This window comes from Lonchura striata, chromosome 7, assembly GCF_050655825.1.
Source record: "Lonchura striata isolate lonStrDom1 chromosome 7, ASM5065582v1, whole genome shotgun sequence".
Classification (NCBI taxonomy): Eukaryota; Metazoa; Chordata; class Aves; order Passeriformes; family Estrildidae; genus Lonchura; species Lonchura striata.
This window is the reverse complement of record NC_140709.1, coordinates 9,000,604-9,028,201: the sequence shown is the minus strand read 5'-3', so window position 1 is coordinate 9,028,201 and position 27,598 is coordinate 9,000,604. Positions and strand designations below refer to the sequence as shown.

At 39.4% G+C, this 27,598-nt stretch overlaps 1 long non-coding RNA gene across 4 annotated transcripts; it reads left to right on the top strand.

Annotated features, from left to right (window-relative positions):
* LOC116183866 (uncharacterized) lies at nt 1-27,598 on the top strand. Of its 4 annotated transcripts, XR_004148562.3 has the most exons (4): nt 12-1,794; nt 11,949-12,233; nt 16,992-17,047; nt 19,386-27,598. It is a non-coding gene; the product is annotated as an uncharacterized LOC116183866 (long non-coding RNA). The 4 variants fall into 4 exon arrangements; XR_014956699.1 differs by having other exon boundaries at nt 1-1,794; nt 11,949-17,047; XR_014956700.1 differs by lacking the exon at nt 16,992-17,047 and having other exon boundaries at nt 17-1,794.

Genomic DNA, 27,598 nt, shown 5'->3' with positions numbered 1-27,598 from the left:
ATAAAACGAGAGCAAATCTGTAAAAGAGATTACTACTGCTAAACACTGCTGGATGTGCACCTCCAACTATATTAAAATAACTCTTAAATGATGAGAGGGATAGACTCTGGTTCTGTGCCTGAGCTATTTGTGTATTACAGAGATAGAAGATCTCAAAGAAAATATTTGGGCAGTATTTTAGACACGATCTGCTTACTTAACGTATCAGGAGATGATGAATGCAAGAAGTTATCTTGATCAAAAAGAGAAAGGTTAATACAATTAAAATTTTCTCACTGCATGCACATTTCACAAATTCTCTGCATTTTATATGTAGCAGATGGTGTTCAAACGAATCAAGAAGCTAAAGCTAAAAAAACCACCCTGATGGAGAAACTCATATATTTCTTCAAACGATAAGATGAACTGCAGATGTTTGTTGAAGAGTACTGCTGACGCAGGCGACCTAAGAAGCAAAGGCTTAAAAAGAAGAGTCCAGTTGTGTTTAGCATTGGCCGACCACTCTAGCTGTCACTGCATGATTTATGAAGCTTGCTTGCTCGATTTTATGTCGACAGAGAAATTGTGATTAAAAAAACCCTGGGCAGTTATCTATGCTAACAGGGAACGTGGCAAAACTCTAGCTGCAGCATTCCTTACACCCCTCTTGCAAGTTTAGCTCTTCTGGGCAGACAAAGATATTTAAACGGCATAACTCACTTCCATCAATCTTTCAGAGTTTTGACCAACGTGCTTTCATGCTTCTGCATTTTGTCCACATGGTTCTTGGTAGTGCTGCTAGAATACTGTGCTTATCTGACACCTGCAGTCAAATTAATCCCAACTTAAGCCTGACAAAGTCACTAAAAGGAAAACAGTTGTCTGTTTAAGAACTTGGGAATCAGACACAAAACCAGCTGCTTGATACGTGCTTAAAAATCATTAGCAAGCATTTAAAAATTAATTTCAAGATTATGCTTGATAACATTTACAAAACCTACAATTAACTCAGTGTTTTACTGGGACAAAGTCGCACCCTTATGTGTCAGTGTTTCCACACAGAAAATCACATGTTCTTAGGACCTGTTGCAACTTGGCTGTAAATATTTACTTTAGACAGCAGTTTAGCACTACCCAAGGTTACAGCTCAAAAGCAAATATTTCATACCAGGTCTCAAATATATGGATTTTCCCATTTGTAAATGATTCGGGCAGCCTTTCCCCTCCCTTAGAACTGCTAACTCAATCTATAAGCATAAATACAGCATTTCAGAGAAGAAAGGATACAAATCACATATCAGCACAGTAGTCCTCAGGGAGTTTATTATGGGGTAATTGGACCAAACAAGGGCCAACTTCTGGCCTGATTTACAGTCTCAACAAAACTATTGACATCAGCAGAGGTCTAAGGCAAGGAAGAATTTGGCTTTGAGGGGTGGGAAAATTTTTAAATTACTCCAGCTTAGCCTCCTTAGGCTAACTTCTGCTCAGAAGAGGCACCATTATAAATGTGATTTGCAAGCAACTCAACTTGCTGCCTGTGCATGGGTGTAACTCAGAGAAAGGCTTTGCCTCCCCAGCAATGCTTACTCATCAATTCTGAATTTGGCTTCTCCAAACAATTATAACCCTCTTCAGATATTGCATAACATCACTGAGCATGTGTGGTTTTCTTATATAATTCCTAGTTACAAAGCAGAGCTCCAGGCTAGAAGCCAAATCACACAGGGTATGAGAGCTTCAGAAATAACCACCATTCAGGTTTGTTTACTGCAAGGAGCTCTCGAAGGAAACCATCAAATTTAGGAAAACAGAGTAAGTAACCAGCTTGTGTTGGTGCAGTTTTGTTAAATCCTTCCTAGGATCGCTCATGTTCCTGTGGGTTAGGAAGAGGGTGTGGGGACAGGTTGGTGTGGCTACTGGGATGGAACCAGCAGCAGAGATGAGGGGCAGCACCATGCCCATGTAAAAGTTAAAAGGGATTTTGTAAGGTTTGCACAGGAATTTTGCACTGTCAATGAACGTTCACTCAGCTACAGCTGGAACTGGAAGTGACCCAGAATAAGTGTTTAACAGGTCATGGCAAATTGCTTGGAGATTTCAATGCATGTGACCATGTAATTATATCATACATATCTTCTAAATCACTGGTTTTGTGGTCCCAGAATCCTTACCAGAGACTAAAGGGCAGCAGTGTCTTCATCTCAGGGTTGATATGAGGTAACAAGGGGCGTAAGGTCTCTATTTCGGATTAGCATGTGTGTCAATGTCTCTGAACATGCAGCTAGAATTTTTATCATTTATTTTTGTGCCTTAGCTGGTTGTGGTATTTCTTCCACTAGCTCTCTGCTTCTGTGATTTTCACTGAATTTACCGTGGAAACAAACACTGGCAGTTGTGTCTGAGTCAGATTGTGGTTCTGCCAGCCATGGAGTTTGTGAATGTGCCTCATGACTCAGTTTTCTGCAGTTTCTTGAGCAGTGTGCAATCAGAAATAAAAGAGATGTTTACAGGGTAGTTATGGTTATTGTCAAACACAGGAAATATTTGCAAACATGTCTTAAAATCTCAAGGAAGGTGCCTGGATCTACCCTATGGGTGGGCTGTGTCTGTCTGCCTGGCTGTAACCACTACACAAGAGAACAGATTTATACTTGTCTTCTTTGGGTGCTCTGGGAACCATTGGCTGCTGGACTGGCTGCAGAGAATTAAATCTGGCGTGCAATGGGACTCTCCTACCTGCTTTATGATAGATTTTACATCCAGTTACATGCCAAAATTAACTCGAAAAGATGCTGCATAGGACAGGATTGGAATCTCTGCCATGTGCACCTACACTGTTGCCTGCCTGGAGATTTTCCTTTGCTTGAGTTTGTCCACCTGGGAATATCTTTGTGCCTCATCCTCCACCTCCTTAGGGCAAAAGATGTCTTTTAGCTTTCTGTTTGCATAGGACTTCAGAAAAAAGGGACATTGGTCCAGTTAGAAGTAGAGCCCTCAGTTTTCCCAAGGGTATTGCCAGGACATCACCTGTACCAGACAGGTTTAAAACTCACCTCCAGGGCATGCAAAATATGCCAAAGTGTCTTAGATATGGCTACAGCTTCCAGTACACTTTCCCTTTTCCATCTTTCTTTGCTGGAGGATGCTATGCCAAGCTGCTTTCCTGCCTGAGACAGTGGGATGAACACTTGTCTTCCACTTACTTCTGTGGGACATGCACGAGGCAGAATCTGATTTTACAAGATCTTACCATCCTTGGTAATGTCATTCCTTTGATAAGGCACAATATTATATACCTTTCTGCATTTCTCATGTCATTAGATCTTTGATCATGAAAAGTCATAAATATAAATAAAGTATTATACTATCCCATCAAGCTGCAAAAGCATCTGTTTAGTCCCTGAAAGTGCTTGCAGAACAAACAGTGCTGTGAAATCATTGTTGGCAATGCCTGTGTTATTCTTGCTCCTGATAAATGCACTATTGAAGTAAACCAGCTCTCTCAGCATTAATGATCATTTGATTAAAGAAAACTTTCTAGTTAACATTTTGTAACAATGTAATAAGTAACTTTCAATTAAATTTTTCTATATGTGGGGAAAATGTGTAATGAATAAATCAGTAAAGACCACATAATGGAAGCCTATTAGCAGGGTGAATATATTCTTGTAACTCAAATTTCTATACCACTTTAGTATTATCTTCTATCAGAAGAGAAGGTACAATTACCAATTTTATCTTATCTTAGACTTATTATTAAAGAGTAGTAAAGGAAACTTCATTCCAGAAGCCATAATGTGATTTTTGATTAATGGTGGAGTTTTTATGTGACAAGAATATTTCTCCTAGGCAAAGCAGGCACTTGTATCTTTGCCTGAACTGACTTGTTACTGGCAGGCCTTTCACTGACAGAAAGCTTTTCTTCTCTATAGACACATGTATTTTTCTGTATGTATAGCAGATCTAGGTGTACAAGATCTAATGCAATCTGAACTTGATCTATGCTATATGAAAGGAGTTAAGCCTTTACTTCACATTTTAATCCATTTAACAAGACTCACTAAGCAATAAACACCTTCATCTTTATCTTATGAAATGTCAAAGCTGTAAAGTGAAAGGTTACAAATATGAGCAAAATTCATCACCACTTGAAGTGTTGCAAGCAGGTCTCATTTGTAGGTAGGCGCAATGGTCACGCTTACTGAGAGCTACATGTAACTAGTGATGGCCAAGGGGGTGTCCAAGAAATTATTTTAAATACCTGGAAAAGGGAATCTATTCAAGACTTGCGACTACTTTACTAATTTCATCTAGACTTGTTTTTCTTACATTCTCCTTAGTTTCAAATTGCATAAATATTACTCTGATTTCCCTTTCAATATCTATTTTTTCCCTGCTCTTGTGTCTTCTTTCATATACACATAAACAAATTTACATACATGCATAGATATATGTGCCTATGTCAATTGTCCTGGTTTTATCTGAGATAAAGTTAATTTTCTTCCTAGTAGGCCTGTAGTTTGGATTTAGCATGAGAACAATGTTGATAACACACTGATGTTCCATTTCTGAGTAGTGTTTATACCAAACTATTCTCTCCTACATCCTGCTGCTGTGTGGTGCTTAGTTGCTGGCTGGGGTTAAATCATATTAATATAAAAATATACCCTCATATATATATATATATATATATATTTGTTTATTTATTTATTTATTTATTCTTGCATATGGACAGATATCTAGGTGATAGCTCCAGAACTCCAGGCTGGCTTATGTCTGACAAGTCCACCAATAAATTGGCCCTGACTGGCATATTCTTCTTCTCTTCTCTTCCAATTTTTTAATATCTATTGCCAATATAAATTTCATAGGTCACTGAAAAAGCATAGTGCTCATGGTGCTGCTGTATTGAATAGAAGGTTTGCTTCAAATTCTATACAATTCACTGTACATTATTCCAGGGAAAATAAGTGTTTGTGTCAGATACATGCAATTCACAGAATCCTTTAAATTGTTCAAAATGGGTGTTTTTACTGATCCCTTTAAATACCAATGGGTTCCTTTGGAGTGGGACTTCTAAACAGTTTTAACAAGCTGGTTTTTTACCCTCCCTTGAAAATAAAGAGGCAATCAGAGTCATGTTCACACTCTTCATTCAATAAATGCTGGAAGAGTCAAATCCATTAAGCCTTCGCAACCAAGTGTCTGCTTCTGCCAAACTGTATGGAAGCAATATCTTTTGGGGTTGTACCCAAATTGGCTAAGTGAACATGGCCAGCAGCGTTTCAACATCTGTGTTACTGCACATAAACCCTCTGGTGATTCACTGGCTGCTCCTGCAGCATTCTCCACGGTATCTGTAAATATGCACAACATATGAAACACCTCTGTAAAGGCTCTTCCAGCTTGGAGGCCTTCTTCTGCCACAAAAACCCCCCTGCTGTTGATTCAGGTACAAATGGGCCACCAGTTTATTTTCCAGGCTAACCACAGGACTTATGAACTCCATTCAAGTTTGCAGCAACACTGTGGACCCAGTGCAGATTTTATCCATCCCTTTCAAAACTAGAAGAAAAAAAATGGGCCTTTCAATTAACCTCACATTAGTACAAGAAAGATGATGTCATAATTTGAAATGCATATTATCTTGCATGAAATATAGTGCCTCTGCAGAATAATTTCCAGTTTCCCCTGCCGCTAGTCTCTGAACAAATACAAACAAAAAAACAGTAGCAGGTCAGAGCCCCCATAATTTATTCATTTTCCCTTCCACTGAAATATTTTACAGTCCTCCATTTATTTGCAATTTTTTGTTCTAAAGCAGAAATCCCCTCGAGATCTGGCATCTTGTTTGCAAGAGCGTCTGCAGGGAAAACAAGGCTGATGGCAGCTGCGAGAACAAAAAGGCTAAAATGAAATGGGGTATGACATCTTCAGTTGTTGCATGGATGTCTGCAAACAGATTTAATGAGAAGCACTGTTTTTTACTGTAAAACCTCACAAAGGGTTTTTCATCATGCAGTGCTTGCTCCTGTGTCCCTGTTGTTTTGGCCCCTGTTTTTCCCATTCTGCCCTTTGGGTTCTGCCTCTGCCCCACCCCTGGTGTCTGCCCTGCTGGTGATCCAAGCTGATGAACTGTGATTCTGAGCAATACCCAGGCAAGATAGGCATCCCCTCAGTCACAGGCATGAATTACACAGAGGGCAGACCTTTTCTCCTCTCAGGGTTTCATGGGGGAAGGGGAGCAATGATTATGATCTTTTAATTAACACTGCATTTAACATAGCACGAAACAAAGGTGTTTGTTCTGGGGCTGGCAAAACAGACTCTGAATCAAACCTGAGATAATGGAACTTCTAGACTTGGAGTTTGGGACAAAGGAACATGCAGTGGGGTCAGATTGACCAAAGTCCCTGCACAGGGGATTGCAACACAAAGGAAAGGGTTTAGACACCAGGAACAAATGCTACTGAGCTTCACTGCTCACATGGCAGCCCAGGAACCAGACCCTCCCTTGCCACCTGCAATTTCACAGAAAGTCTTTAGCAAAAAAATAATCTTCAAAAAAACAAGGACTCACAACCCCTTGCAACTTTCCAATATCTTATGCTGCTCTTACCTTCAATTATGTTCAGATTTTCAACAAACTCTGGAATGGATATGAATGCTGAGGTTCCTTATGCTCTGTTTTGAGGAATTGTTAGTGTGAATTGACAAGTCTGGTAATGGTGGACATGGTCCAGCCAGGTTATTCAAAGTCATTTCACTGAATTAAAACTTGAAACTGTTCCTGTTATATTGAGCAAAATGCAGATTCTGGGGACATTCCTCACATGAGTGAGAGTGATCATATGTATAATTGCTTTGGAAATGATGCCTGTGCTTCTCTATTCTTCCTTTCCACCCTTATCTCAACACAGCCCTAATTCCACCAGGACTTTTGCTGGGGCTTCCTATCATGTCAGGGGCTGTGTTCACAGACAGATTTCACAAGAGTGAATATCTCTGCAGTATTTGGGACTTTCATCACTAGTTGGGCAAAAGCAGTGTCCAGTTAACAAAACAAAACAAAACAAAACAAAACAAAAAGATAAAAAAGAAAATGCCTTTAATGGGGTTACAAAATAAAAGCTGAAGGGTCCTGCAATCCCCTGGTTGGACTGTACCTCTTCCCTGCATGCACAGGACCTCACACCCCTGTAGGATGGCAGCAAAACCCTACAGCAGCCAAAAGCAATAACATGAGATTTCAGAATAAGCTGCAAAGGCAGAACAAACCATATGGCCTGGGAACTATTACAGTGGGTGTGATCCTCCTCTAACTTAACAACTGGTGTAAATCAGTTTACAATTGATGTAGGATTGATACAGACCTGATGTCCCATAGATTAAAACCCTATTGAAATCAATGGAGTCAGGCAGGTACAAAACTTGAGGCAAAGGAGTGGAGAACTAATCTGATTATCTCAGAGTTATGAAAACACCATTTATTTTCAGAATTGACATACTTTGTGGTTTCTGCTGCTCGACTCTCCAAACATTCCCCTATACTGAAAGTGCACTTGAAAACTTTAAAGATTTATTGCACAGCCCTCAGTTTGGGTAGGTAATTAATTGTGATGACTATTTATTTTGGAGCTGCTTTTGTGTATTTTTGGAGGAAGAAGGAAGTTTGCTGCCAGGCAAGAAGGAATCTTTGTTTTGCTTCTTATAATTTGTGGCTGTGTCAGTGGCTGATGCATGAAGTTATAGGAATAGCTGCAATTGCTTTTTTGCTTTGTGAAAATGAACCGAGCATTTCCTAGTCCTCAGTTTTTTGTTATTTTTTTTTTTGCCTCCCAAGACTTTGGCATCTGTTGCTGTCAGATAATTTGTGGCACGGCCCACTTGACCCTTGGTTCATAGGTCATCAGAATCTATATGAAGGGGGTTATTCTCTGCTATTGTTGAGCAAGGGATTTACATCCTAACTCGTATTAATGCTTGTAAATCTCTCATGCATCATTGACAAGAGGAGGCCTAAATTACAATCATATTTGCTTATGAATACTGCCAGACCACTGACACAATCCAAATAGGCATGGAAATGGAATATTTGAGGAAGATGAAGTTTCAATTGAAGTCTAACAGGAGTCTGAACCTGAAAACCTTGTAGGAGTGCAACTAGTTAGATACTTAGAAATACATTATTGATTGTTTTAAAAGAAGCAAAATGTTTAGGAGAGGCATTGCAGCCTTGTGGGAACTGAGTCACCCAGTGTGGGTGAGCCTGAGCAGTGTGGGTGAGCAGAGGGAGCTGCACCAAGTCCTGGACTGCTGGAATCAGGCAGAGCTCTGAGAGGAGCTCAGCAGCACAGGCAGTTAAGCTGTTGTTGAGATGGCTTAAGAAAAAGAGCAATGTGAAATCAAATACACTTATAAACACTACAAGCAAGCATTTTGCAGTCCACTCTCTAAGATCTATTTTTTATTATAACCATCTCCATCTTGGTGTCAGGCATTTGAAGTAAACCAGGTATTTATTTTGAAAATCATAGGAAAAACTCCATTTTTTTCTATACTAATGCTTTTAAGAATGTCACTGGCAATCGATATTCCTCTGACGAGAAATCCTTGAGTAAGATGTGCATTTCCTCAAACAAGAACAAATCCTGTGATAAATCCTGTGTGCCCTGCCTTTATTCAGTTATCATTAAATCCAAACTTGTCTTGAATCCTTAGAGTCTGTATTGAGGAAGGAGTTCAAAATTTGGCTAGCAAATTGATTGTGAATGATTGAATCACCTTAAATGAAGAAGAGTTCTGGGTAACCATAGAAATATTATCTCAACACATAACACCTCAGAATTCAATCTGAAGTCTAAATAGTTTTGCTAATTCTGATAATAGTATATACTTGTCTTCCAATTGTCAAAAGTGAAAATCAAAGACAATGCACTCAGTTAATCTGCAATTAAAACCAGTATATGCTTGCATATTCAATGATAAAATTAAGATATCTAATGACTGAACAAATCAGTCATTAGAACACCCAATTTTATCTCTGATTTTACATTGTCAGGACTTTTTAATCCTTTTTTCACCCTGTAGGAGCACACCTGCACACAGTCTACACTTCCCTAGATACAATATAAAGGATATTTTCCTCAGGTTGCTAAACTGAGGCACTGAGGGCCTGAAGGAGAATCCCCACTCACACAGTGGGTCCCTCTGGCCCACAGGAGCTGGGGTTGCTGCATCAGTCCATTCTCTGTCACTGTATTCATTGCCACAAACCTTACAAGTTCAAAAATGGAGCAAATTTAAATGAGTTCTTCTTTCTAGAAGCAGTAATCTGTTATTTAAAAAAAAAACCAAAACTTTCACAACGGTTTTCTCATGTGCCTAAAAATATTTTTCATTATTATTGAAGCAGCTGAAATATTATATCAAAAATAATTATTTACAATTATCAGTTATTTATGAACAATTTCTTTCCTTTCTTAGATAGTCATAAATATTTGCTGATAAATTTTTTGACAGCTTGGTGTCCTTTAACTTAGGATCTATTTGTTTCAGTTCAGATGTTCATTATCTGGAGGTTTCAAGGAAAAAAACAGATGCATCTTTCCATATGAAGAGCAAAGACTTTTCCCACACTGGTTATCTCATCTAATTCTTAATGAATGATGAACATATGATAAATTTTATATTACTTACAGGGTGAGAGATGTATGTGCATATACATAATATATCCTATATCATGGATACATTATTGAGTCAGTATAATCACAAATAACAAAAAAGGGATATTAAAGAAACACTTAAGTGCTGTCAAAGATGTGTATGTGGGTTTAAGGCTGTCCATTTTACAGATATTATGTCTCATCTTTTAAACTGCAGGTTAAATATCAGAACAAATCACTCTTTTGCAGGAAATAATAGAAAAACAAAGAAATGTAACTTAAGCACAATTCAATTAGATGCAAGGGAATTGAGCACCTCAATTCTTAATGAAATTAATGATCTTTTATAATCACAAATGGCCAGACCTTAATTTTACTTGCTATTTAAAAGATGACACCTAGAGTAAAGTCATGTCCCATAAACCATTAAGTGTCTCTGGGATTCAGGAAAGACTGTCCCTTCCTGGATTAGTAAGAGAGTGTCTTGACACACCTTTAATACTTCCAATACCAAGACAGCTCAATTATGACTGCAAGATTTTGATTAAAAGGTAAGTGGAGCATCCCAAAGCCAAATGAGATCAAGCAAAGGGCACTCATTATCTTCAGTGGAATATGTCATCTGCCTAAAAGTCTCATCAACAGCCATTGTCATGTGCAGCTACTTTGAATTTTTAAAGACTTGGTTATAAATAAGTCCAAAATAACAAAGGAGTGATTTTTAAATTATGTAAACCTTAGTTAAATATTAAAAAAATTTTCTTTATGTCTAAGCAAAACCTACCTCTCCCTGCAATCCCTTTACTTTCTGTTAACCTCTGTAGAATGTCTTATTTTATTCCTTTCCCCAGATCTTTTATCAATTTTACGCCTATTATATCATTCATTTAAGACCTTATCAGAAAGAATTTGGCATAATACATTTTAATAAACTGTTCAAATTGTCTTCAAAACAGAAATCTTTCCACCAACAGCTGAGTTAGAATTTACTTCTAAAAAAATTACTCTCACAATAAAGAAAGATAACCTTCCACTATCTGAGAAACATATGAGAAATAATAGTGTGAGAAAGTTAATAAGCTGGGAAAGTCACCCCAAATTTTAGCTACTGAAGCTGGGAGGACGGAGATTCTTGTACAATATAGGATTGCACAAAAGGAAGAGGTCAAGTATCCTGGGATTTTGGTTTCACCCAAATAAGTACAGACTGACTCATGGCATTGACTTCCAAGCTTGTACAAATAGATGTGAAATGAAAAAATGAATGAAGCAATATTAGAAATGTCAGTGTATCAGAGCCTGAACAATACCAGTATTTCGGCAAAACTTCTACCCTGTTTTGCAAGCCCTGTAAGCTTTCTGAGCTGAGCAATAATGACTATTTCTTCATATCCCCTCATTATAACTTTCCTACAAATAGGTCTTGACAGTAGAGTCATTATCCCAAACTTCTAGGATACAGAAGATTACATATATTGAGACTCTTTTGTTCTTTCCATATGACCCTCACATTACCAGATGGCAAATTACTGCATTTTTCCTCCTAAAGGGCTGGGAAGATGTAGCCCATACTGACTTAATCTGAGCTTGATGAAGTGGTTTGTATTTGAGATAACAAGATTAGATTATCACAGTTTATTAGTTTAAAGTCTTTCTGACAGAGCCTTGTGTTACCTGATATTAAACCATGAATCATCTCTGCGTGCATGCCATGGGCCAAGTTCTCCCCTGGCACAAAATGACACAACTCCACTGATGTCCTCAGAGCTGCCCTTGCCAAGCCCAGCTGAGGATCTGGCCCTTATCACACAATTTGTTACTGAAACGTCAGCCTTTAGAGAGTTCCCCAGCTTGATCTACCTCACCAGTCCTGGTTAGTCATGCCCTGGGGGTAGCCATGGTAATCTCCTTTCAATCTGTGCTTCTGGAATGGAATTGTTTGGAAATAATTCTTTCAGCTGCACACCTTGCTTTTGGGAACTTTGCCAAGAGGCTTCTTGCTCTGTTTTGAAATAAAGACTCACATCTCTACTGAGATTTTGGCTCTATTCCCTGTTGCAGAATTTTCAGTAAGTTATTAGGTGCATCATTACCCCATTTCATTTCCTGGCTGTTCTGACTACCACCCTCCTACTTTTACACTCAAGCCACCAAGATCTTTTCCTCAGCCCTCTCCCTGAGTACCTGATCCAAATCCCACTGAACACCATTCAAAGTTTCCCAGCAAACTTTCTTAGACTCCTAGGAGAAAATAAAGAAAGATATCTAAAGTTTTTGATCTTTAAATCTTTTATGTTACAGGTTGAGATGCTGGAGTGGAGCACAGAGAAGCAACAGGAAGATGAGATTTTCACTACTGCAATGTCTTCTACAGGTTTTCCTCTGCTTCTGTACCTGCAGGGAGAAAATCTCTTGGCAAGCACCTGGTTATGGACTTTGTGTCCATTTGGACCATACTGCTTCCTGCTGGAAATGAGCAACTGACTTCTCTGGAAACTTTCTACAATTTGCTCAGGTTTATAATTTTCAAGGAGAGAGAAGATTCTGAAGATGTGAAATAACTATTTGTGGGTCTCTAAGTTTACTGTGAGTCTCTGATTTTCTTTCATAATATACCAGTGGTGTATCATGCTGAATCATATTTCTGAATTCTCTGTGTTCAGTCTCATAGATTGCCTTGTTAGGATCAAGACCATGAGAAAAAGATGAACATGCAGAACAGGTTTCCCTGAATAATGCACATTGTTCATCCTTTGGATTCAAGTAGTTAGCTAAAAAATTAGATTTTTCTAGAGAGAAAGAAAAACTGGATGCGACGGGAGCATCTTCCATCCAAATTTACATACTTCTGAAGGATGATAAATCTAATCTTCCTGAATACACAAAAAAAATCAAATAGTAGGAGATCTCTCCTTTGCCTATGCCTCCAGTCACATCTTGCACTCTGGTAAATAATCTCTCTCTTTCTGGACTTCTGCCCCATGTCTGTATGTCCTCTGCTTCCCTCTCCTCACTTCAGCAAATATTCCTCAATGGCCAGGCACTTGCCTGTGCTGTTTGGGTGATGACATGTTCCTTGGCTTTGATTTGGAGGCTGCTATAGTTTCATAAGTGACTGTAAGTGCTTCTTTTCAGCTCTCTGGAATGAAGGGCAGCTGTTACACCTTGGGCCTCAATAACATTTTGTCCAGCCAAGACCGACTTCTTCATCACCTCATGGAGCCAGCACTGCTCCTGAACACTCTGTTGGCTTGTCCTCTGGGATCTAACATCCTTCTGGGTCTGCTGATTTCCTCTTTTCCCATTGCTCTGGTACTTCCTTCATCTCAAACAGACACAAAAATACTCATGAACAATGCCACTGAAATCCCCTTCAATGCTTGCTTGTCCTTCAGGTTTTAAAACCTGGCTGTATTTGGGACTGAGATTGCTGTTGTTTCAGCTCTTTGGTTCCATGCTACTGCTTGTATTAATCATTTCATGTAAAAATTTTAAATTCCCAGATTTTTTAGTGGACAATTTGAACTCTCAGATTTTTTTTTAGTGGACAAATTGAACTCCCTACTTGATTTTTTTTTTTTTTCAGTTTCTTTGCTCATACAGACTAACAGCTTGGATGCTGGCTTGGTTCTGAGAAACAGAACCTGCCCCATGTGACACCCAGTGGTTTTTTTCAGAAGTTATTCTCCTCATTCTTAATGGTCTTTTATAGAGAACCTCTCAATACAAAAGTAGGTAAAATTGCACCCATCAGAAATTGTGCATGTTTGGTCCTGGAGCAGAAGATCAATAGCAGAAGTTTGTTGAGCTTTTTACTTCTGACTTGACAGGAAACTATCAGAGGGAATATCAGAGAAGGCAGAGATGAATGAGGGAAGGATTCCTAGAACAGTGGAAGAATTCCTGCTTTACAAACTCTTTTTAGGGGAACAGCACTAGTTCTTCAAAGAAAGGAATGGCTCTGCTGCCAAGAGTTTCAGAATATTAATGATCCAGTTTTTGCCAAGTGTTTGGAAACACAACCATGGAATGGTTTGGGTTGAAGGGATCTTTAAAGGTCATCTAGTCCAAGCCCCTTGCTGTAAGCAGAGATGTCTGTGATTCCAAGAGGTTGTTCAGACCCCTGTCCAAACTCGCCTTTAACGTTTCCAGGGATGAGGCTTCTGCCACTACCAGAGATGCAGCTCTGGTAAATCACTTGGGAATCTCTCCCTGACCTCAGCTCCTATCTAGACCAGATCTCAACAGAGCTTTAAAAGATTTCTTCAGAAAAGTAACAGGAACAATTTCAATTCGGTGCTGGGAAATGAGACACTCGGCACTAACAGATTTAATATTCATCTTGTCACATCCTAGGTTGCCCTACTGATCTTTGAGCTGCTCACAAAAAGCATCCTATCGAGTTTCTGCTGAAATCTCTTGAATGCTCAGCAGCACAACCATGTAGAGAAATATACAGAACAGGAAATTATTTCCTCCCCCAAAATTTTGATGCACTGTTTACAGATAAAATGGCAAAGTGCAGTAAATATATGCTTATGAGCACATTTGATTGTACACTTATAAAAATATTCAGCTTAGAAACATTTTATTTGAAATTTCTGAATATTAAAACATAAGTGAAATTTTGTTATCTATGTGTACTCAACTTTATTTGAAATGCTATTAAAGCTTCAGACTATTCAAACAATAATACTCTGGATGTCTAGAAAGCCTTCCAGGCTTCATGAGGGCTTTTTTCAGGCTCTTCACAGACATTAATTAAAGCCGTGAGAAACTCTGTGCTCTTGGTACTATTTACAGCTATTTAGTACTACCTCATGTGCTACCTCTAAGGCCAAACAGCAAATCAGTAACAAAACCAGTGTCAGAATTGGGGTATCAGAACTGCTGAGACCTGCCTGAGCTATTGGGCATTGTCTTCCACCAGACCATACTGTCAGTTGTGAAAACAACTTTTGATTGCTCAGAGAACCATCCGAGTACAGTTATTATTAATACTTATCAAAAAAAGGCTGTGTAACCAGTCTGAAGGAAAACCCCCCAAACTTGTAAATGTGCTATTGACAGGCAATTTCATTAAATCTGGTTTCACTTTATTTGAGTTATATATTCTATTTCATAAAAACCTTATCGTAAAGATCTAAATCTGTGAAGAAAGACATTAAGCAATTCTTTATTATCTCTGCTGGTCCATTAAAACAAATCATATCTCTCCCTTCCTCTATTATTCCAGGGAGTGCAAGGGCTGATGTATTTTGGGATAATTGCTTTGGCATCCCAGGTTTATTCTGTCACTGCTGCTGTGCAAGTGCAATATTAAAGGAGTAATCATTTTTTTTTTCTGTATGACCCATCACCATGGTATATAAGCAATATACAGGCTGCAGATTTTGTAATAGGTAAGCTTTTCAAAAATTTTATTGACAATTTTTTTTGATAAAGACACATGTCAGACTGCACCCAGTTTATTCATACTCTGTAAGGTGTTCTCTAGCTTCGTAATTTATTAACAATGGTCATTAGTTACACTGACAACTTAGAAAAACAGATTACTTAGAAGTTATGATGGGGTAATTCTGCTTCTTGGAGCCTCTGCAATGAATCACCATTTTCCCTCCCTCCCTTGACCTAATTTCAAAATCATATACCTGTGTAAAATATTGTGATGAGAATTGTGTCTAATTATCTTCAAATTTTTTTCTTTTAATTGCTAGAAGGATACTCATTCTTGAATAAGGGAGGTATTAATGATGTAATAGTGTTAAAGAGTCCTTGAAATCTAGATTAATTATTAGTTGTGTGGACTTCTGAGAGTTTTTGATGTATTCATTTGCATTCACAAAGATGGCTTTTTAATTAAAGAGAGTTTTTGAACTTATACAAATGAGCCTTTTGCAAATGTCCCTAGAAACGTGGAAAGTGTTAAAAGTGAGAAGAATCAAAATTTTCCTGAAACATTACCTCCTGCTGCAAACACTGAATGACCAAAAGCATTTGAAACTCCAGACCTCCAAGACCAAGCAGAATTATAAAAGCCTGTGCTTGTTTCAAATACCACAGAAATGGTTCTGTACAAAAGAGCAATGTCAGAATATCTGATTTCCATTTCAGCTTCCACCACAGCATATGTTTCTACCTTTACCTGCATGCTTATTTTTTCCTCTTTAGAAATTAGATCCTCTTTCCCAAGGACTCCAATGTTAAATGTTTCCTCATTGTAACTCTTATGATCCCTTGTTGCCACCTCAGACTTCTGGTTTTTCTTTCTTTCTTTTTCTTTGTTCGAGATCAAGAGAACAAACCGAAAGCTCTCAGTCTCCAGGTCTGTTTCACAGATTTATAAATGGTACCATATTTCCTGTATTACGGCCATTCAGCTCTTAATGCAGCCTAACATCTAATTTACAATTTTGACTGCTGCTACATATTGAATTTGAGCAGATGTCTTTACTGAGCTGTCCATAGTGATGCCTAAATCATTTTCTTCAGAAGTTCACAGCAAATTCAGATCCCAGAGGTGTGAATACTTAGTTTAATTTGTACCTTCTAAAGCAAATTATTTTGTAAAGAAGTGGAATCTCATCTGACAGAATACTGTCTGATCTTCTCATTTTTGTGAGATCTACCCAGACCCACTCATACACCTCTGCCAGGGCTGGCTGCCTAATTTCAGTTTTCAGTATGAGCATAACACCAGTCCCTTCCCACAACTGTGGATCTTTTCCAGCACTGGGACCTTCAAACCTCCTCCATGGTCCTGTCTGTTCCACAGCTCCCTCTCACACACAAAACTGTAATCCAGAATTACAGGTGTATTTAGTTTGGTCTTGTGATAACTTTTTAAAGTCTATGTCACAAATACCCACTGATCTTCCCATGCCTTGTCTTGTTTAAGTCTTTGTAAGGGGGAATAAAACAGATTTATTTGCATCTATTTCCTCCTATGCTCTTCTTGAAGATAAAGTAGTTCAGAGTGCCACTATAATCTTTATAACTTTTGGCCGTAATACTATATGTAGTATATAGTGTATATATATATACACACTATAGTATATACTATATATATATATAGTACTATATAGTACTATATAAAGTACTATATAGTATAACGTATATAGTGTAAAGTACTATATAGTATAATGTATATATATACTATATAGTATAATGGCCAGCACTAGCTACCTGGCCGAATATACTATATACACTTATAAAGCATCTATTTCATGTTTCATTTCCAGGAGAATAAATGCTTGATCTAAATTTCCCTAAAGCAAAATAAATATCTGACTGAATCAGGGCTATTTTTAAATTTTTACTGTTGTTCATGCCCTCTGTTTTCAGATCTTTTGTCTCTGATGATGTCTAAACTTGATGACATGTGCCAGGTACAGGGTAATGTAGGTATTAATCTTTCAATATTTTTGGAAAATAACATTAAATGCCATTCTGTTTCCCATTCCACTTCTATGTTTATTCATATTTTCATTTTTGAAAGTGCTTCTTTTCTGTTCTGAGGCATTCAAAAAATTAATTTCAGCCTCTGGTTACTTGTTTTTCCAATTTCTTGTAGTTCTCAGACATGGAAACATATATTCCCACCTTCCAGGAACTTTTCCTTCTTTGCTTCAGTTGAGGAAAAGTTTAATTTTCAAATCATATTTTCTGTTGCTTGAATAGACATTTGCAACTTGGGTTTTGACTGTTTCTTCCCTGGTAGCTTTCCTGCTCTGTAATTGTATTTGGTACTGAAATGTGAACACTATCCATGGTTCTGTCAGTATTTCCTTAAACATATTCTGTGTTGATTTCCTTCCCTGAATTTTCCACGGAGATAAACAATGTGTTTTTTTCCTTCCCTTTCACATGCATACATATCTAGGTAAATTCCTTAAAAGCCAAATTGAGCAATTGCAAAGGTGAAATTGCCATGGCTTCTTCATGCCATGAGCACAGTGTTATTTAAGGTCTCATGCCGTGTACCAGCTCATGTCCTGCAGCAGAGGGGTTGTTCTGAGCAGCAGCACCTCCTGTCACCCAGATATTCCTTTCCATGACCATCTTCTAAGGCAATGCTCAACCAGCTAAGCCAAGACAGACAAAGGCATTAGTTCTTCACTAAATTTTTTGTTGTCCTCCTTCTGGTGTTTTCCAGTGACCTGCAGCATTGGAATTGTTTCTATTGCAGTTCCTGCTGCTCTCGGTCTTGCTGTGAAATGGGAATTTTACCTGTGATGTTTCTGCATCAAGGTCTGCATGAAGACCTTGAGACCCCGTGAAGTTCTCCTTGAAAAACAAGAGGAAGAAAAACACACACCTGAATAAATATTTAATAGCTGGAGAGTCAGGTCCCAGGAGATGAGACCTGGAGGCTCAAGTTGTGATTGTGTCTGCTTTTGAGGGGCACCTTAAACCTGAACTTCTGACAGCTGGGTGAAAGATGCAGTCAACAGACTTGTGGAGTCTGTCTTAAAGCAGTTTCTCTTCTTTGGGATAAAAGTAAAGATTATTATTACACAATGTGAGTGAGTTAATGATTGCTGGTGCCATCACTAATTTGTCTTTCTCATTTTCTTTGAAAGCTTTATTCAAATTGATATTTTTCTTGGGAAGATTTTGCTTTCTCCAAGACAAACTCAAGTGGAAATACTAGAGAGTCCAAAAATTCCCCCACATGTGCAATTCCATTGAGTCATCTTCTTTTAACCTTCACAGGTGAATATCTGCACTTAGCTTCAGAAAACATTTTGGTTTCCTGTTGAGTTGCAGAAATTTACCCATCCCTGATTTAAAATATAGATTTTGCTCATATACTTAGACCCACAGTTGGTGCTGAACCAAATTCCTTGATCTAGCACTTTTATTGTGTACAGAATTCATCTGGTTTTAACATTTCCTCAAATCTTTGGTTTAAATAAATCTTCCCAAAAAATTCATGGTGTTCCTTGAAGGGACGCTGTTTTCATGTTGCTTAAAATGTAAACCATCCGTGCAATGTAAATGCAAACCTCCAGGCAATTCATTTTCTAATTTGTTTTCTCCCGCATTTGAAACACAAGAACATGTACTTCATTTACATCTATTATTACTATATTATAGATATTGTTATTATTATTAACAGTATTATTATTATTTACTCTGGGGGTGCTAGGTACCCTCAGGCAGATAAATTGTAAATTGAAACCAGATGTCCAACGAATTGATGGCAAGATTTCCAAGCAGGACTGAAATCTTTTCCTAAAATTCACAATGCTGCAGATAAACCAACTCGAGCCTGTGTGACAAACAGGGAACAGACCACGACAAGCCTGAAATTATGTCACATATAGCCTTTTGTTTACACAAAACTCCCGCTTTTCACAGTTTTAAGTTTGCTCTTCAAACACAAAGTGAAAAAAATGACAAAACAGTCAGAGAAAGTAAGAGGTTACAGTAAGATTAGAAAATAGGGAAGGTACATTCGGAAGCCATTAACAACCCAACGCTACTAACTAAAGCTAGCTTTAAGATAGTCCCTCCTGGGAGGATACTTCAAAGATCTTAGAATAAAAAAGGCAATTTATTGGCTAAGAGATCTTCTTAGAGGCCCCAAATTTCCTACCCAGCCCATTTGTTTTCCATCCCTCTTAAATCTTAAAGTCACCTTTGCAATTGCTCAAGATCTTTAAGGAATATTTTTTTTTTTTTAGAAATTACACTAATTGGCCTATTTTTACTCCCCTCTCTTTGCCCTTAAAGACTAGGAAGCTTGGTGCCTAAAAATAATTCGGAGTGAGGGGAAGTGTGTGCTCTCCAGATGGCGATCAGCGAGGGAGCTCCGCCAGCCCGCGCTCCGTGCGCGCTACCTGCGCTCCCGGCTCCGCCAAGTGAACCATTGCAGGGGCTGAGAGCAGCCAGCGGGATGTAGGGCACCAAGCTGCCCTGCTGAGGCTATTCCCACCCAGCTGGGGCTCCCACACTCAGAAATGTCACAGCAGGCTGAGGAGGAACAGAACCCATCTCTCTGCAAAGCTCTCCTTGAGAACCGGGGGCTGATGGCAGAGTTTAACGCCTGAATCTGGCCAAAAGTCATCGGGAGGGTGGAACATGGAAAGACAGACCTGCAGCAGAGATGTGTGATCCCAATGAGCTGTCCTCAAATGATACTTTAATCGTCTGCAGCACTCTCAAAAATACTGCTACCACTAATTTGCCCTTGAAAGAATGTGGCAAATTATATCAAGGGCTTGTCCTCGTGGCCCTGTGCTTGGACACTGGGAGATACCCAAAGCTAACCTGCAGTTTGTAACACTGCAGTGAATCCTGCTGTGCTCTGTCCCCCTGCAAGAGTCACAGCCTGTGCTGATGGGGCTGTGTTGATTTTCTGCCTCGAGCATTTAAGAGACAAAAAAAGCATAATCTCCAAGACCTCCAGCTATACCTAGTAAAAAAATGAAGTATGTGCTTAATATTAAATCTGTGAATCTCACTAAATTTGCATGTGTTAAATGGTGACTTTTTTATAGGACCATAGAGCACCTTTAGAAACTGAAAGCTCTCAGCATAAACACCCATTAAAAAAATAGGACTAATATGTCCGTATTTGTTAGAACAGGAAATGAAGAAAAGTGTTAATTGGACTGTTTGAAATTGTTGTTTAACACTACAAGCTTCCAGGACATACAAACAGGCTACGCTTGAATCACGTGCACTGTTCCAAGTTGAAAATACATACAAATATCTGAGAGATGTATATGTAAATCAGGAAAATATTTTACTTTTGGAATTTTGGGTAGAGGCTGATTTTGGCTGGTAATAAGGAGTTCACCACCTGCTTTTCACTTATATAACACTGTTTTTCCTCTCATCAGATTCTTCTAATGAGCAGGGAGGAATGGGTCATTAAATTAGCCAATCAGTGTTTTGAATAGGTACCTGCCAAAAAAGGGATTTACACATGAGAAGGTAAGAAAGTTGTAGAGCTATGGCAGACAGAAGAGGCCACAAAGTGTTGAATCTTTTGTGCATTAAGCCAAATTTATTTCCTAGACATCAAAAGATACTTTCTGACTTTTCTGTGCAATGTCTGTAATCTCTTTTATTTGTACATTCATGAAATGCTGGAGCCCTCTTTGGCTGCTGATTCCTGCAACTCCCGGGCCACAGGGTCTGGCACAGCCCCACACAGGTTGGGAATGCCCCAGAGCCAGAAAATTCAGCCCCATTTGACATTTTTAACCAAAGTTTCACAACCTATCTCCTCTTGCAGGTGACTGAGGAGGAAGGGAGCAAAGCAGGATCAGAGCCAATGTGGTGTCTCCTAATATCTGTCTATAAAGGAGAATTTAAATGACATTTCAAATGAAGAAGAAAAAGATCCCCCTTGTCTAGTTTGTGCTGAATACTTTTCCCCATGGTATTCCTCATGTTTAATTTTTAGTCATTTGCACTCTGATAGAGATCAAAGATTTCTGTCAAAATACAGTTTGCACTGAAGTAGGTATTTTGCAAACATACAGGGAGATATTTTTCTCCCCTGGTGTATCAAAATTTAAAACTAGTCTGAAATGACTTGCAAAAGGAGTGATTCCAACAGACTTCTATCTCTTGATTGCTTGCATTTTTAAAAGAATTATACTGAAGTAGTCTATTTTCATTTTCTGTCTCTATAAAATGCACCTTATAACCCTTGACTTGCAGAGACATTTAGCAGCAACAAACAAACATAGGAATGATAATTCGAAAACTGTTACAAAAATAATCAGTGAGCAGGTTCAAAAGATTTGAGATGACATTACATGAAAAGGTGCTATTTTCCTGCTAGAAGGCATTTTATGTCAGAGAAATGTTCAGTAGTCTTTTATGATTTTATCTGAATAAAGTGAGAAAGTAAGTTCAAGATTTTTTAGGAAACCAGGCAAAAACTCCAAAACAAATACATGTCAAAATAAAATGAAGGGATTGCTTAAAGCACTCAGGGCTGGAGTCCCCGTGTATATCTCTCTATCATTTTATCTGCATGAAGGGAAGATCTCTTGCAGGTTGACAAGGAGGAATTGTAACCTCAGGAGAAGGGAAGCACTCTTCCCCCAACCAAAGAGAAATATAATTTGATATATTAACACTTCAAATCTCCCTGTTTTCTAAACAGCTTCAGGTGCTTCCTGTGAGTGTTTTTAATAAGGAAAAGATAAATCCAACAGGTAAATTTTAAGACCAAATCAACTTTGGTTTTCCAAGCTGAAATGAGGACACATTTCTGTCAGGGCAGCCATCTGTAACACCAAAAAAATATTTCAGAGATGCTGTGTGTCTACTTGCCAAAACCAAACAAGCGCATGACCAAAGGGACTCACTAAAAGATTTTTCTGTTCATAATCTCCTGTTTCCATCTAAGATCACCCTTAAACCCATTTCCCCTCATCTTCTGAGAGATGCCACCTCAAACCTCCACCCTTGGAGAGTCAGAGCAAGACTGTGTCCCCTCTCAGGTGCCTGGAGTTAACCTCACTGCAAGGACAGCATCAGCATGGTGCCACGGCTGCCACAGCAGCAGCAGCTCGATGTTGTCCTGGCACACGAGCAGCACGTGTGCTCCTGCAGGCAGAACACCAAGAGCCCCCAGCAGCCCTTACCCCCAGCAACCACCACATCCTCCCCTCCTTGTTGTGGCCATTCCTCCTCAAAAGCTCACACTTATCCCTCTCAAGCACCTTTGCCACTCCAAATCTGTTTTCTCACAGGACTTTTTGCTTTATCATAACAATCTGTTAACATTGGCTGGACTGACACATATTGTCCAGGCTCTTTTATGCAGGTTGGGGAAAAAAAACCCTCCACCTTTCCATTTTAGATCCTTATTTCTCTGCCCGCAAAAACTCCCCATGAGAATGCTGCTTTTATTATTGCTGTATATTTTTATCTTGCTCTTTTATACCTAACAAATTGCTGCCCCCTGCCCATGCCACCTGTTCTCACCTCTGGCCAGCACTTCCTTTAGTTTTTAATTACCATTTCACTTACCTGTTATGACTCTATGCAGAATAACTGACACTAGAAAACACGCTGCACGTTGCTCTCTTGTCATTGAGATGCTGGCTAGACTGGTTGTTGTCTTGGCCATGGGGACAGGATTCCACTCAGAGACCCTAAGCAATTATCTTTCTTCTTCCCCTTTGAGGTTGGAGCATAGTATTGGTAATTAAATTCATACTTCTGTTTGTTGTGGTTTTTTTCTTATATGTTCCCATTTCCCAGAAACCTTAGGCAAAGGATTTTCTGCCGGGATGAAGAAGGATCTGAGGCTGGTTTGGCTTAACTCTGGAATACAATCTGGATTTAAGAGTTACATGGTGAATCATTATGTATTTTTATTTTTTATAAAAGAAAAAAAAAAAAAGGCCTAGATATTTTGCAGAGCAGTTGAGAATTTATTAGGTCACATCCACAGTGTGCTACACCAGGACCTGCCTGGAAAGCATTTTTTTCAGGGCAAGACATTCAAAGGCTAAAAATGAACTCCTGGCTAAACCCATCAAGAAATGGACAGAGAGAAGGGAAATCCCCTGGGATGGGTCCCCTTGGCTGGAAACACTAGCTCTGTTTTCTACTCTTCCAGGCAGGTGCTCTTCTCTCTTCTGCATTTCTGGGCCTTGTTTGCTGCCACACACTACAAACCCCAGGCAAACAAATATCTCTCGGTATTTCAGGTCATTGCCAGGCTCTTGTGCTGGGAGCTGCCAACTCCTATCTGAGTTCTCAACTGCGCAGGCCCTCTTCTCCCTGCCAGACCACTTTTTTGATGCTGACATGCCATCTTCCTCCTCCCCTTCCCAATTTGTTTGTCTCCAAAGCCGTTCATTCTTTCCCCATTTCATTTCACTGCAGAGCCCCGATCCAAGGCCCATTGAAATGTTTCCATCAGCTTCAATGGGATTTGAATCAGGCCCAGCATCTTTGTCTCTTTCAGGCATCCTTAGCTGCCTCTGGGTCAGTTTTTCTTCTCTTTTTGCAAGGCCTTTTTTCCCTTCCCCTTTTCATTCAGCAATATGGAATATGCTGTGGAATCTCCTCTCTCCTGCCTGGCCCACCCATGCTGGCAAAGATACCTGAGGCCAGTGAGGCAGAGGAGCTGGAAGAAGGTGTAGAAATTGCAGTGTACAAACCTTGGCTGGAGGTAGAACCACCTTTCAAAAGGTTTGATGTTTTCAATTTACTTTTCAGATGGCTCTCATATTTGGCATTATTTCTTATGTCTTGCCACAGTTTTGTGTAAATGAAACAATTATCAGCTGCACAGAAGATGCAACCCAGAAAAATGGTGCGTTAGGTTACTGCTGAAGGATGAAAGTTTCCCAGGTATGTTGTGGAAAAGGACAGCCTTGGATGGTGCATGCTTCCACTGTAACCAAAGAGACTTTGGAGATTTACAGCAGGTAAGTTCTGTCCCCAAAAATACAAATCCAAATAAATAAATAAATAAATAAATAAATAAATAAATAAATAAATATGATTCAGACCTTTGAATAAAGAAAATTCATTTGCAATCATGGGCGCAGTTAAAATTTCAGCTCACAGTATAATTTTTTTTTCCTTAAATTACACAAAAGATTGTTGCATCTCTTTTAGCAAAGTAACACTCCAGATGCAGGAACTGGTTTTGGCCTGCCTCCATAAAACATAGTTTTCACTTCTGTTAAATGCCTTTTTCCTACCACAGACATTTCCCTCCCCCATGGAAGACTCACCCACCTTTCAAGTACCCTCTGCTGCTACAGCTGTTTGTTTGTTTATAGCTAGATCATCTTTTAAGGGCAGCCTGAAGCCTTTGTGTTTCTCTTTGGCACCATCATTTCCCCTGCCTGCTGTGCTGAAGCCTTGTGCACAGTTCTGGTCCAAGCCCCTGTCCCAGCCCTTGGCAGCAGGGATGAGCTGCTTTGCTGGGAGCTGGGTGCACTCATCCATGAGCAGCCAGGAGAGCACATCCAGCAGCAAACTTCACCCCTTTTGTGATGCTTTCTCTCTGGTCTAAGAGGTGGAGCTGGTATTCTCAATGGCAGAGGCGCTGATAATTTGAAGTTTTAATTTCATCATTCCTTCAAATACTGGGATTGTCTGGGATGCAGTAAACACCCTCCGAGTGTGTGACTGCTCCAAGCCCCATTGAAGTCAGCAGGAGTCTTTCTGAACTATTGAATTGCACACTTTCCTCGGGGTTGTGTACAATGCCACAGACTTAATTACCATGTTCCTGGCTGGATAAATATGCAAATGGACTTTTCAGCTGGAGGGCCTTAAAATACAGGTTGGCCACATGGCAACTAATGACTTGATTTGGGCTATATGCAAACATTTGCCAGCCAAAGGCCTCCTCCTATTCCCATGGAAGGGAAAGGCACAATTATTACCAGCTCGGGGGAAAGCACGACTCAGATGCCTTCTTTAAATAGTGGCCCGTGTTCCCAAGCAGCTCAAATCTGTAAGCAGCCTTTCCCCAGCCTTTACTTCTTCTTCTCTCCCTAATCTGCTGTGACAAGAAAGTGTTCACAACACAGATTTTATCATAAAGGGTAGAGATGTATGCATCTGCAGGATTCACAGCTGCAGGGCAGGCATCTTGATGCAAAAGCAGCTCCAGCTATATCCAACACATGGGTTGTTTTCACAAAGAAGTGGGAGCCTTTCCCCAGAAGGAGGAAATGAGCATCTTAAATTTACCAACACAACCACTCTCCTCAGCAATGACTGCACAATACCGCCACACACTTCCTCTTAAGGTGCTGAGAACGAATTCAGGCTCTCTCAAATCATTAAAGGTTATTTGTATGGCTGATGGTGAAGGGCAAGAGAAGACCCAGCCCCACAAAGCTTGGCTTGCTGACTCAGCTCCATGGGGCTCCAAGGCCAGCTGTAAGCAGACTTGGTTATTCAGCTTCTGTTACGGGATAAAAACATCTGCTGGAAGCCTGATGTCCCTAATAACTCACAATTCCCATACTGTATTCATAGTCTGTTTCTGACTTTTTTTTTTCCCTATCAAAGAGCTGCAATCAATAAAGAACCATTTCAGTCATATGCTTTTGAGAAGGCTCATGTCCAGAGACACAAACCGTGACTGGTGCACTGCTTAAGGAGCTCAGTGCAGTCTTTTTCAACAGTGCCAGAAAGCCTGGAGTGTGTGCCAGGAATGGCTTCACACCAGCTTCTCCTGAGGGGCACCAGAACACAGAGAGGTGCAGTGAAACAGCAGGAGGAATTAGGATAAGAGGCCATTTATTCTCTGCTGCTGTGGAGGTTTTGCTGGGATGTGATGGAGGAGTGGGACAGCTGGAAGAGTGGCAGTGAGAGGTGGGTGACAAGAATTTCTGGGAATCACACTTACCTGGGGGAAAACACTGATGGGACAATATCTGCCAGCTTGTCACCAACAGCTCTGCAATGTTCTGTGTTGGGACACAAGGCAGAATATTTGAATTCACCCAGGATTACTGTGTTATAACAAACTGGGTAAGGTACAGTCCTGTGTCTCTAAATGTCCAATTTTGTGCTGGTATTCTTTATCTTATTTTTCTGAGTGCTGGCAATCAAACACTGCTTTCCTTTGGCAGAAAAATATTTGGATAGTTGAATATGAAAGCCAGTGATGCCATTTTCTAACACAAAGTGAAATACTGTGACTAGAAGGTTGACTTCTGACTAGAAGGTCAAATAGGGCAGAAGTTGGATAGTGCTGCTCCATTCATGCTTGCAAATCTGCAATTAAGGGATCATAATCAAATACAGAAAAATAAGTTTTTGTGAGTTGCCTCTTAAATTACTCCGACTTGTGTCAGCAAAGACATGTAAAATAGAGGTTTGAAAACATGAGAGCATTAGTATTACAGCAACCATGCAGTGTGCATTCCAAAGAAGAGACAAAGCCTTGCTGCAGTATTTGACACCACAAAAATACCCTGGGAAAGCAGAGAGGTTCAGTGGGCAGAGCAGCAGACAATATGAAGTGATCTAGAAAAGCAGCCAATTGATCTCTATAAATTCAAATTTTTTCGCCCTCTGTGTATTTACTCCAAAGCAGCTCTCAACACTAATCAGACAGAAGGGCATTGATAAGCAGAGGTTGATGACAAACAAGGGAAAATAGTATATTAGACATACATAGAGATAAAAGGGAGTCAAGAGTCTAAGTGTAAAGTAATAATGTGTGTTCATGTGTGTGCTAGTATGAATGCATGTGCAAGTGTGCACACTTGTGTATTTGGGCAGTGGTTGAAAGCATTAGAAAAGAAATCTATTTTTGCCTCTTTAATATCACATTTGTAAAAAAAATAAATTCAATCATGGCTGTAACTAAGTACTTGGATTGTTAATTCAGAATCTAAAAACTACAATATCCATAAAAGTATAATTCTTTCCTTGATAATACTGTTGAGAATTAATTGATATTTACGGAAGAAAAGGGTTTTAGATGATCATAGGAGAATCATGTAAATTATACCCAGTGAGAGAAGACAAGGAGAGGAAAAAGCTCAAGGTAGCTAGTGCTGGTGAAAGTTTGTTTTTGTTCTGTGAAGTTGTTGAGAACCATACAGGGTGCCTGCCATGCATTAACCTGTTTGGATGAAGATTCACAGCAGGTTTCTTCAGTATATTGGTGTCCTCTGCAAATCATCCGGACAGCTGGGACCATGAAATTTACCCAGATCCAAAAAAAGTTGACCCTCACCAAACCTCAGTGCCCTCTAAGGCCATATGTGCAGACCACTTCACATTTTGCACTTGTTTTGCCACTGTGGAATGACAAAAATGCTCTTGTCAAGTGGACATGAGATTTTCAGGTCCTTCCACACAGAAAACATGTCAGCAAAACTTGTCAGATGTTTTTTAACTACAGCATTATAGACACATTTTCCCTTTCCTTTTTTTGTGTCATCTTCTGTACCATGAAATAAATAAATAAAGAGAAGACAAAAGCC